Raw genomic sequence first — 8,488 nt, 5'->3', positions numbered from 1 at the left:
TAATGCTGAATGAGTCATGAAAATACTTCATGGATAAAATAGGGGAAATAGGTTGAAAGAAACTTTTGTTCCGTAAGTCAGCTCACCAGCAAAAGACCTAGGAGTGAGTTTGATGAAGTATTAATGCACGGGTGTCCACTCAAATGTGTTGGAGCGATCAGGATTTCCCACTTATCAGAAGGTAATCCTATCTGGTCAGCAAAACATCCCAGACAAGAGTAAATAAGTACAGACCATGGAGTTTTGCGGTCCAGACATACTAGCCCTGCTTATCTAAACCAGGGGTCTTCAAACTTGGCCCTTTTATGACTTGTGGACTTCAACTCCCAGAATTCCTCAGCCAGCAAAGCTGGCTGAGGAATTCTGGGAGTTGAAGTCCACAAGTCATAAAAGGGCCAAGTTTGAAGACCCCTGATCTAAACATACACGCGGGAGGCTCGGAATGTTTGAAGTACGGTTCAGCTCGGTGCACGCATAAGGCACTTCGCGTAACGGCGCGCGCAGCTCCGAGAGGCCGCTCTGTTGTGGCGCGTGGAAGCCACCGGAGATCCCGAAGGAAGCCGGCAAGGTAGGGCGGGGCGACGCTGCGGAGGCTGGTGCTGATGTCAGGCACGGCGGCGGCCGCTGCTGCTTCTGCGCGTAGTGCATTGTGGGCGAATCCCGCTAGCAGAGCCTCCTCCTCCTCCTCCTCCTCCTCCCTTCTGCCGCCGCGGACCCATCCCGAGGCCGGTGCGGGAGGGGGGAGGATGCTCCCGGGGCGGCCCGCACAGGAGGAGGCAGCTTACCAGACAGTCCCAGGCAGGGCAGGCAGCCACGCGCCGGTGCCGCACTGACTGAAGGCAGCTGGTGGAGGATGCACCACCCTCACCAACGGCTGCGGCAAGGACCAGGTGAGCGCCGAGGGACGGGCTGGCCGGCCCGGAGATGGGGGGGGGATTTGGAGGCGGCACCACGGCCTCCTTATTCCCTCTAATCAAACCCCTGGGGGAACGAGGAGGAAGGGGGGGGGCTGGGGCCCAGGAGGTAGGGCCGTTGCCTGGACCCCTCCTCTGAAGTCTGGCCTAGTGGTGCATTTTGGGAGTTGTAGTTCTCTCGCCCTGGAGGGCGGGAGGGGGGGGGGAGAGACAGGAGACAAGGAGGCTTTGGCGTGGCAGGGATCTAACCTCCCAGGATGCCTCGGGGCTGGATTGACAAGAGGTTTGGCCAGTCGCGATTTCGGAGCAGCCTCTGGGTGGTGGAAGCGGCCAAAGGCTGGAGGCGAGTTTGGGCAAACTGCAGTGCAGGCAGTGGAGGGGGGAGGGGGGAGGGGGAGGAGCTTTTCGAGGGCTGGCCTCGTGGTCTACCTGGGAGGCTGGGGGCGGGGCTCTGGTGGTTGACTTTCATCGCCCCGGGAAACGCTTTAGACCAGGGGTCTTCAAACTTGGCCCTTTTATGACTTGTGGACTTCAACTCCCAGAATTCCTCAGCCAGCTTTGCTGGCTGAGGAATTCTGGGAGTTGAAGTCCACAAGTCATAAAAGGGCCAAGTTTGAAGACCCCTGGTTTAGATAAGCGGGGCTAGTATGTCTGGACAATTCTGGGAGTTGAAGTCCACAAGTCATAAAAGGGCCAAGTTTGAAGACCCCTGGTTTAGATAAGCGGGGCTAGTATGTCTGGACAATTCTGGGAGTTGAAGTCCACAAGTCATAAAAGGGCCAAGTTTGAAGACCCCTGGTTTAGATAAGCGGGGCTAGTATGTCTGGACAATTCTGGGAGTTGAAGTCCACAAGTCATAAAAGGGCCAAGTTTGAAGACCCCTGGTTTAGATAAGCGGGGCTAGTATGTCTGGACAATTCTGGGAGTTGAAGTCCACAAGTCATAAAAGGGCCAAGTTTGAAGACCCCTGGTTTAGATAAGCGGGGCTAGTATGTCTGGACAATTCTGGGAGTTGAAGTCCACAAGTCATAAAAGGGCCAAGTTTGAAGACCCCTGGTTTAGATAAGCGGGGCTAGTATGTCTGGACAATTCTGGGAGTTGAAGTCCACAAGTCATAAAAGGGCCAAGTTTGAAGACCCCTGCTTTAGACGGCAGTGGAGGTAACGGATGCCTCTGAGCATCTTTCAGCTATGGTGGGTGAAGACGGAGAACATATGAGTCATTGAGACTGAATTGGGAATCTTCCCGGAGCTGCTCAGGTGAAGTAACCGCACAAAGTTTTTTGTATGGAAGATGTGCCCTTTTCCAAGAAAAGTGGAGCTGCATTTCTTTTTTCGGTGGCTTTGGAAATTTTCCAACCCTCCAGAAATCGGAGGGCCTCTGCTTTTTGAAAGCCGACATTAACTTTTATGAAAAGAAGAAAGTGGTGATGATCAGACTGCTGCATGCACGCTTACCCTCCTTCAACTTTGCTTGAAGTGGATGTGCCCCTCCCCGTATGTCATTTAAAAACATAAAACTTATCTTTTGGATTCGTTAGTAGGAGCATCTTTTAAAAATGATTATTCCTGGACAGATGCACAGACTTGACGCTTTAAATAAATGTTGAAAGTAATGGAAAGAATAGGTATGATTGAATTTTGCAAATAAAGCTGGGATTAGAAATTAGGAAATTATGGCAGAGGGTTAAATGTCAGATTTACTTAGATGTGGTGACTTTTTCTCCCCAATTCCTTTGATTTGTTCTTTGGAGGAGGGATGCAGACATGAGAAAAAGTGACAAAAAAGCTTTACAGCTTGACCTGAATAGATAGCACAGTTCTGTTTGAGATGAAACTTTTAATTATCTGATAACATAAAACTTTTATGTGGCAGCAATGCATTAGTCTCAGGTTCCTCATACTTAAAGATTGAAGTTTTTTATTTGCAAATTAGAACTTTTTCTTTTATTATTCCTTTATATACTATAAACCATTTTTCTTTAGATCCATTTCAGTTATTCTTTTTTTAACCACTAATTTTCAGTTTTTATTTTTATATATCAATTTTATTTTGAGTGTTTCTAATTTGTTACCTCTTTTAAAATATACCGTATATACTTGAGTATAAGCCGACTCGAGTATAAGCCGAGACCCCCAATTTCACCCCCCAAAACTGGAAAAAGTTATTGACTCGAGTATAAGCCGATCCGCCGTTCTGCAAGCCTGAATACACAGGAATACCCTGTGTGGCCGCGGCTCGTCGGCAGGTCTCCGTTCCTCCTGCCGACCTTTGGGGAGGTTTGGGCGCCTCCCCAAACCTCCCCAAACGTCGGCAGGTCTCCGTTCCTCCTGCCGACCTTTGGGGAGGTTTGGGCGCCTCCCCAAACCTCCCCAAACCTCGGCAGGTCTCCGTTCCTCCTGCCGACCTTTGGGGAGGTTTGGGCGCCTCCCCAAACCTCCCCAAACCTCGGCAAGTCTCCGTTCCTCCTGCCGACCTTTGGGGAGGTTTGGGCGCCTCCCCAAACCTCGGCAGGTCTCCGTTCCTCCGCGCAGACCTGCCGACCTTTGGGGAGGTTTGGGCGCCTCCCCAAACGTCCCCAAACCTCGGCAGGTCTCCGTTCCTGTTTGGGGAGGTTTGGGCGCCTCCCCAAACCTCCCCAAACCTCGGCAGGTCTCCGTTCCTCCGCGCAGACCTGCCGACGTTTGGGGAGGTTTGGGCGCCTCCCCAAACCTCCCCAAACCTCGGCAGGTCTCCGTTCCTGTTTGGGGAGGTTTGGGCGCCTCCCCAAACCTCCCCAAACCTCGGCAGGTCTCCGTTCCTCCGCGCAGACCTGCCGACCTTTGGGGAGGTTTGGGCGCCTCCCCAAACGTCCCCAAACCTCGGCAGGTCTCCGTTCCTGTTTGGGGAGGTTTGGGCGCCTCCCCAAACCTCCCCAAACCTCGGCAGGTCTCCGTTCCTCCGCGCAGACCTGCCGACCTTTGGGGAGGTTTGGGCGCCTCCCCAAACGTCCCCAAACCTCGGCAGGTCTCCGTTCCTGTTTGGGGAGGTTTGGGCGCCTCCCCAAACCTCCCCAAACCTCGGCAGGTCTCCGTTCCTCCGCGCAGACCTGCCGACCTTTGGGGAGGTTTGGGCGCCTCCCCAAACGTCCCCAAACCTCGGCAGGTCTCCGTTCCTGTTTGGGGAGGTTTGGGCGCCTCCCCAAACCTCCCCAAACCTCGGCAGGTCTCCGTTCCTCCGCGCAGACCTGCCGACCTTTGGGGAGGTTTGGGCGCCTCCCCAAACCTCCCCAAACCTCGGCAGGTCTCCGTTCCTGTTTGGGGAGGTTTGGGCGCCTCCCCAAACCTCCCCAAACCTCGGCAGGTCTCCGTTCCTCCGCGCAGACCTGCCGACCTTTGGGGAGGTTTGGGCGCCTCCCCAAACGTCCCCAAACCTCGGCAGGTCTCCGTTCCTGTTTGGGGAGGTTTGGGCGCCTCCCCAAACCTCCCCAAACCTCGGCAGGTCTCCGTTCCTCCGCGCAGACCTGCCGACCTTTGGGGAGGTTTGGGCGCCTCCCCAAACGTCCCCAAACCTCGGCAGGTCTCCGTTCCTGTTTGGGGAGGTTTGGGCGCCTCCCCAAACGTCCCCAAACCTCGGCAGGTCTCCGTTCCTCCGCGCAGACCTGCCGACCTTTGGGGAGGTTTGGGCGCCTCCCCAAACCTCCCCAAACCTCGGCAGGTCTCCGTTCCTGTTTGGGGAGGTTTGGGCGCCTCCCCAAACCTCCCCAAACCTCGGCAGGTCTCCGTTCCTCCGCGCAGACCTGCCGACGTTTGGGGAGGTTTGGGGAGGCGCCCAAACCTCCCCAAAGGTCGGCAGGAAGAACGGAGACCTGCCGAGGTTTGGGGAGGTTTGGGGAGGCGCCCAAACCTCCCCAAAGGTCGGCAGGTCTGCGCGGAGGAACGGAGACCTGCCGAGGTTTGGGGACGTTTGGGGAGGCGCCCAAATCTCCCCAAACAGGAACGGAGACCTGCCGAGGTTTGGGGACGTTTGGGGAGGCGCCCAAACCTCCCCAAAGGTCGGCAGGTCTGCGCGGAGGAACGGAGACCTGCCGAGGTTTGGGGACGTTTGGGGAGGCGCCCAAACCTCCCCAAACAGGAACGGAGACCTGCCGAGGTTTGGGGACGTTTGGGGAGGCGCCCAAACCTCCCCAAAGGTCGGCAGGTCTGCGCGGAGGAACGGAGACCTGCCGAGGTTTGGGGAGGTTTGGGGAGGCGCCCAAACCTCCCCAAACAGGAACGGAGACCTGCCGAGGTTTGGGGACGTTTGGGGAGGCGCCCAAACCTCCCCAAAGGTCGGCAGGTCTGCGCGGAGGAACGGAGACCTGCCGAGGTTTGGGGAGGCGCCCAAACCTCCCCAAACAGGAACGGAGACCTGCCGAGGTTTGGGGAGGCGCCCAAACCTCCCCAAAGGTCGGCAGGTCTGCGCGGAGGAACGGAGACCTGCCGAGGTTTGGGGAGGTTTGGGGAGGCGCCCAAACCTCCCCAAACAGGAACGGAGACCTGCCGAGGTTTGGGGACGTTTGGGGAGGCGCCCAAACCTCCCCAAAGGTCGGCAGGTCTGCGCGGAGGAACGGAGACCTGCCGAGGTTTGGGGAGGTTTGGGGAGGCGCCCAAACCTCCCCAAACAGGAACGGAGACCTGCCGAGGTTTGGGGAGGCGCCCAAACCTCCCCAAAGGTCGGCAGGAGGAACGGAGACCTGCCGAGGTTTGGGGAGGCGCCCAAACCTCCCCAAAGGTCGGCAGGAGGAACGGAGACCTGGGGAGGTTTGGGGAGGCGCCCAAACCTCCCCAAAGGTCGGCAGGAGGAACGGAGACCTGCCGAGGTTTGGGGAGGCGCCCAAACCTCCCCAAAGGTCGGCAGGAGGAACGGAGACCTGCCGAGGTTTGGGGAGGCGCCCAAACCTCCCCAAAGGTCGGCAGGAGGAACGGAGACCTGCCGAGGTTTGGGGAGGCGCCCAAACCTCCCCAAAGGTCGGCAGGAGGAACGGAGACCTGCCGAGGTTTGGGGAGGTTTGGGGAGGCGCCCAAACCTCCCCAAAGGTCGGCAGGAGGAACGGAGACCTGCCGACGTTTGGGGAGGTTTGGGGAGGCGCCCAAACCTCCCCAAACGTCGGCAGGTCTGCGCGGAGGAACGGAGACCTGCCGAGGTTTGGGGAGGCGCCCAAACCTCCCCAAACGTCGGCAAGTCTCCGTTCCTCCGCGCCCTGCCTGCCTGCTTCTTTCCGCTGCGGAAAGAAGCAGGCAGGCAAGGCGCGGAGTTTGGGGAGGTGCGCGCGCACCTCCCCAAACCTCCCCAAACTTCGGCAGGTCTCGGACGGCGGTGGCTTGGGAGAGGTGCGGGCGATCCCGGAAGCACCAAAGCCTCGGCCGCGCACAAGTCCTCGGTAAGTTTTTTTTGTTGACTGGAGTATAAGCCGAAGTGGAATTTTTCAGCCCAAAAAGTGGGCTGAAAAATTCGGCTTATACTCAAGTATATACGGTAATATTTTGCTACACACATATCTTCCAGATACAGTTATCTACAGTAATACAATCTGGTGACTTCTTAAATTTTGAATGACATGCTTCTGCTTTGGGGGGGGATGAGTTATGTTAAACATTTGTAGTTTTGTTGCCAGCTTCATATATTTCATGGCATACTCTAGAGATTTGGTCACTGTAAGAACATAACTGGATCATAGAGCACCCTGTTCAGTGTTTTATTGTGACAGATCTGAGAGAAAGGAGTTTTAGTAATCCAGGAAACTGAATTTTCATTTCTAGAAATTCCTGTTTTGTTGTGGGCAGATATTAAGATATAGGGGCATTAGAATATTTGAAAGATGATTTGAATCCAACAAATTAGGCCAGGATTTCATAGAAATCTTAATTTAATGACTTCTTGAATTTTTATGTTAGATTATTAAATACATAATTTTACTTTATTTAACTATATCTGTGACTGATTTGAGAGAGCAGAAATATTTGTCATTAAAATCAGTTTTAAAAAACAGAATCTTACATTGTTAAAGGAATTGTTGATACTGCATGCAGTGATTGGCACTTTTATGCTATTGTCCAGGTATGGTGTTTCCAGACACTAAGGTAATTGAAAATTAAACTGTAAATTTCATATTGTTATATAAACTTCAGGTTTATTAACATTTAGACTACAATGCCATTCTGAGTGTGCAATCTCAAAAGTAATTTTGTAAAACTCTAATAACATTCTAAAATGATTTACAAATTAAATCTGACAGATTAGAACTGTATCTTTCCTGAGAATATAAAAAATGGTGTTCTATAGAGGAATATCAAACACAGTGTGTGGTACCTGAAGGTGGCCTTCTAGAATTTTGGGAAGAGGTTTTCCCAGCTCTGATAGCAAAGTGATCAAAGCTGAATTTGACCCCTTTAGATATGGAACATATATTTTATTTCTGACCTGCAATTTCTAGTAACTGGAAGCTGATGCATTAGAACATTGTACTAATATTAATGTGTTTACAGTTCCACTAGAAGGCGGGTGCAGTCAATATAATTGACTGCTAAGGCGCTTACATCAAAAGAGAGTGCATCAAATTCATGTCATTTGGTGATATTCATTAAAATAGATGTCTTAAAAAAGGTTGGCCAATATAAAATGTAGGGTATCATGGAGCCAGCTGATCTAATGAAACACTCTAGTTTTTATCCAAAAGTTTATTGGTAATATTTTAATTTTTATTATTTCTAATATTAAATCGGCCACCAAAACTTATATATAATCCTAGGTGGTGACATATATTTTCTTATGTTTTAGGAACATAGACATACTTCCCTTCCTAAGAATTAATTTCTCAGTTTCTATAATTTTTACTGTTTCTACTAACCAAGTTAAATTATATTTATTTTTTTAATTTGATTATATCAAAGTTTTAATTTATGGGCAGAGAATTAGCATTTTTGGAGAAATACCTTGTTAACTGATAACCATAGTAGCTAAATATACTAAAGAGATACAGTAATTGACCCTGTTGGAGGACTGGATTAAACCTGGAAGCCATTGAGAGCTGACAATTGAACAGGGAAGATTTGTCTCCTGACTTATTTTCCTTATGCAAGAGGGAGGGTGCTTTCTGATGTAGCAACATTAGCAGGATTGTTTTTTGTCATTATGACCTATATATCTTGCTTTTCCCCTTCAAAGGAAGACAATGGCATATGAATGATATGCTTCTTAAAGGGAATAGATGAGACTTGATGGAAGATTTGACTAGATGAAGTTGAGGGACCTTGTAAGAGTGGGAGGGGTCTTTGTTGATGTCTGGAAATAATCTATCCCTGATGTAAGGGCTATGTGGTAAATTCTGGAATGAAAAAGTAGTTGGGTACAAGTACATTTTAAGATGTGATTTCTGTAAAATACAAGCATTGGTTGTTTACAGAGATTTGTATTAAGAATTGCATGTGGGAGTTAAACTAAGCATGTGAAGACCCAATCCTGATAGCTATCTATACAAAACGCATGATTGCAAGGTTATAACTTTTAAATGAATCATTTGCATAATACAATTTCTATTTTTTTTAAAATCCCAT

The 8,488-nt window shown here is 51.0% G+C and overlaps 1 protein-coding gene across 1 annotated transcript in view; it reads left to right on the top strand.

Moving 5' to 3' along the window:
- Positions 1–674: 674 nt before the first annotated feature.
- The window catches only part of TTBK1 (tau tubulin kinase 1), a 105,039-nt gene continuing 97,225 nt past the window's right edge, over positions 675–8,488 (top strand). The window contains exon 1 of the mRNA XM_081328317.1: positions 675–890. The gene's annotated coding sequence lies outside the window, so the exon portion shown is untranslated. The remainder of the gene's footprint in view (positions 891–8,488) is intronic.

This window comes from Vipera berus (genome assembly GCF_964194415.1).
Source record: "Vipera berus genome assembly, chromosome: 1".
NCBI classification, from domain to species: Eukaryota; Metazoa; Chordata; class Lepidosauria; order Squamata; family Viperidae; genus Vipera; species Vipera berus.
This window is presented reverse-complemented; position numbering and strand designations above follow the sequence as displayed.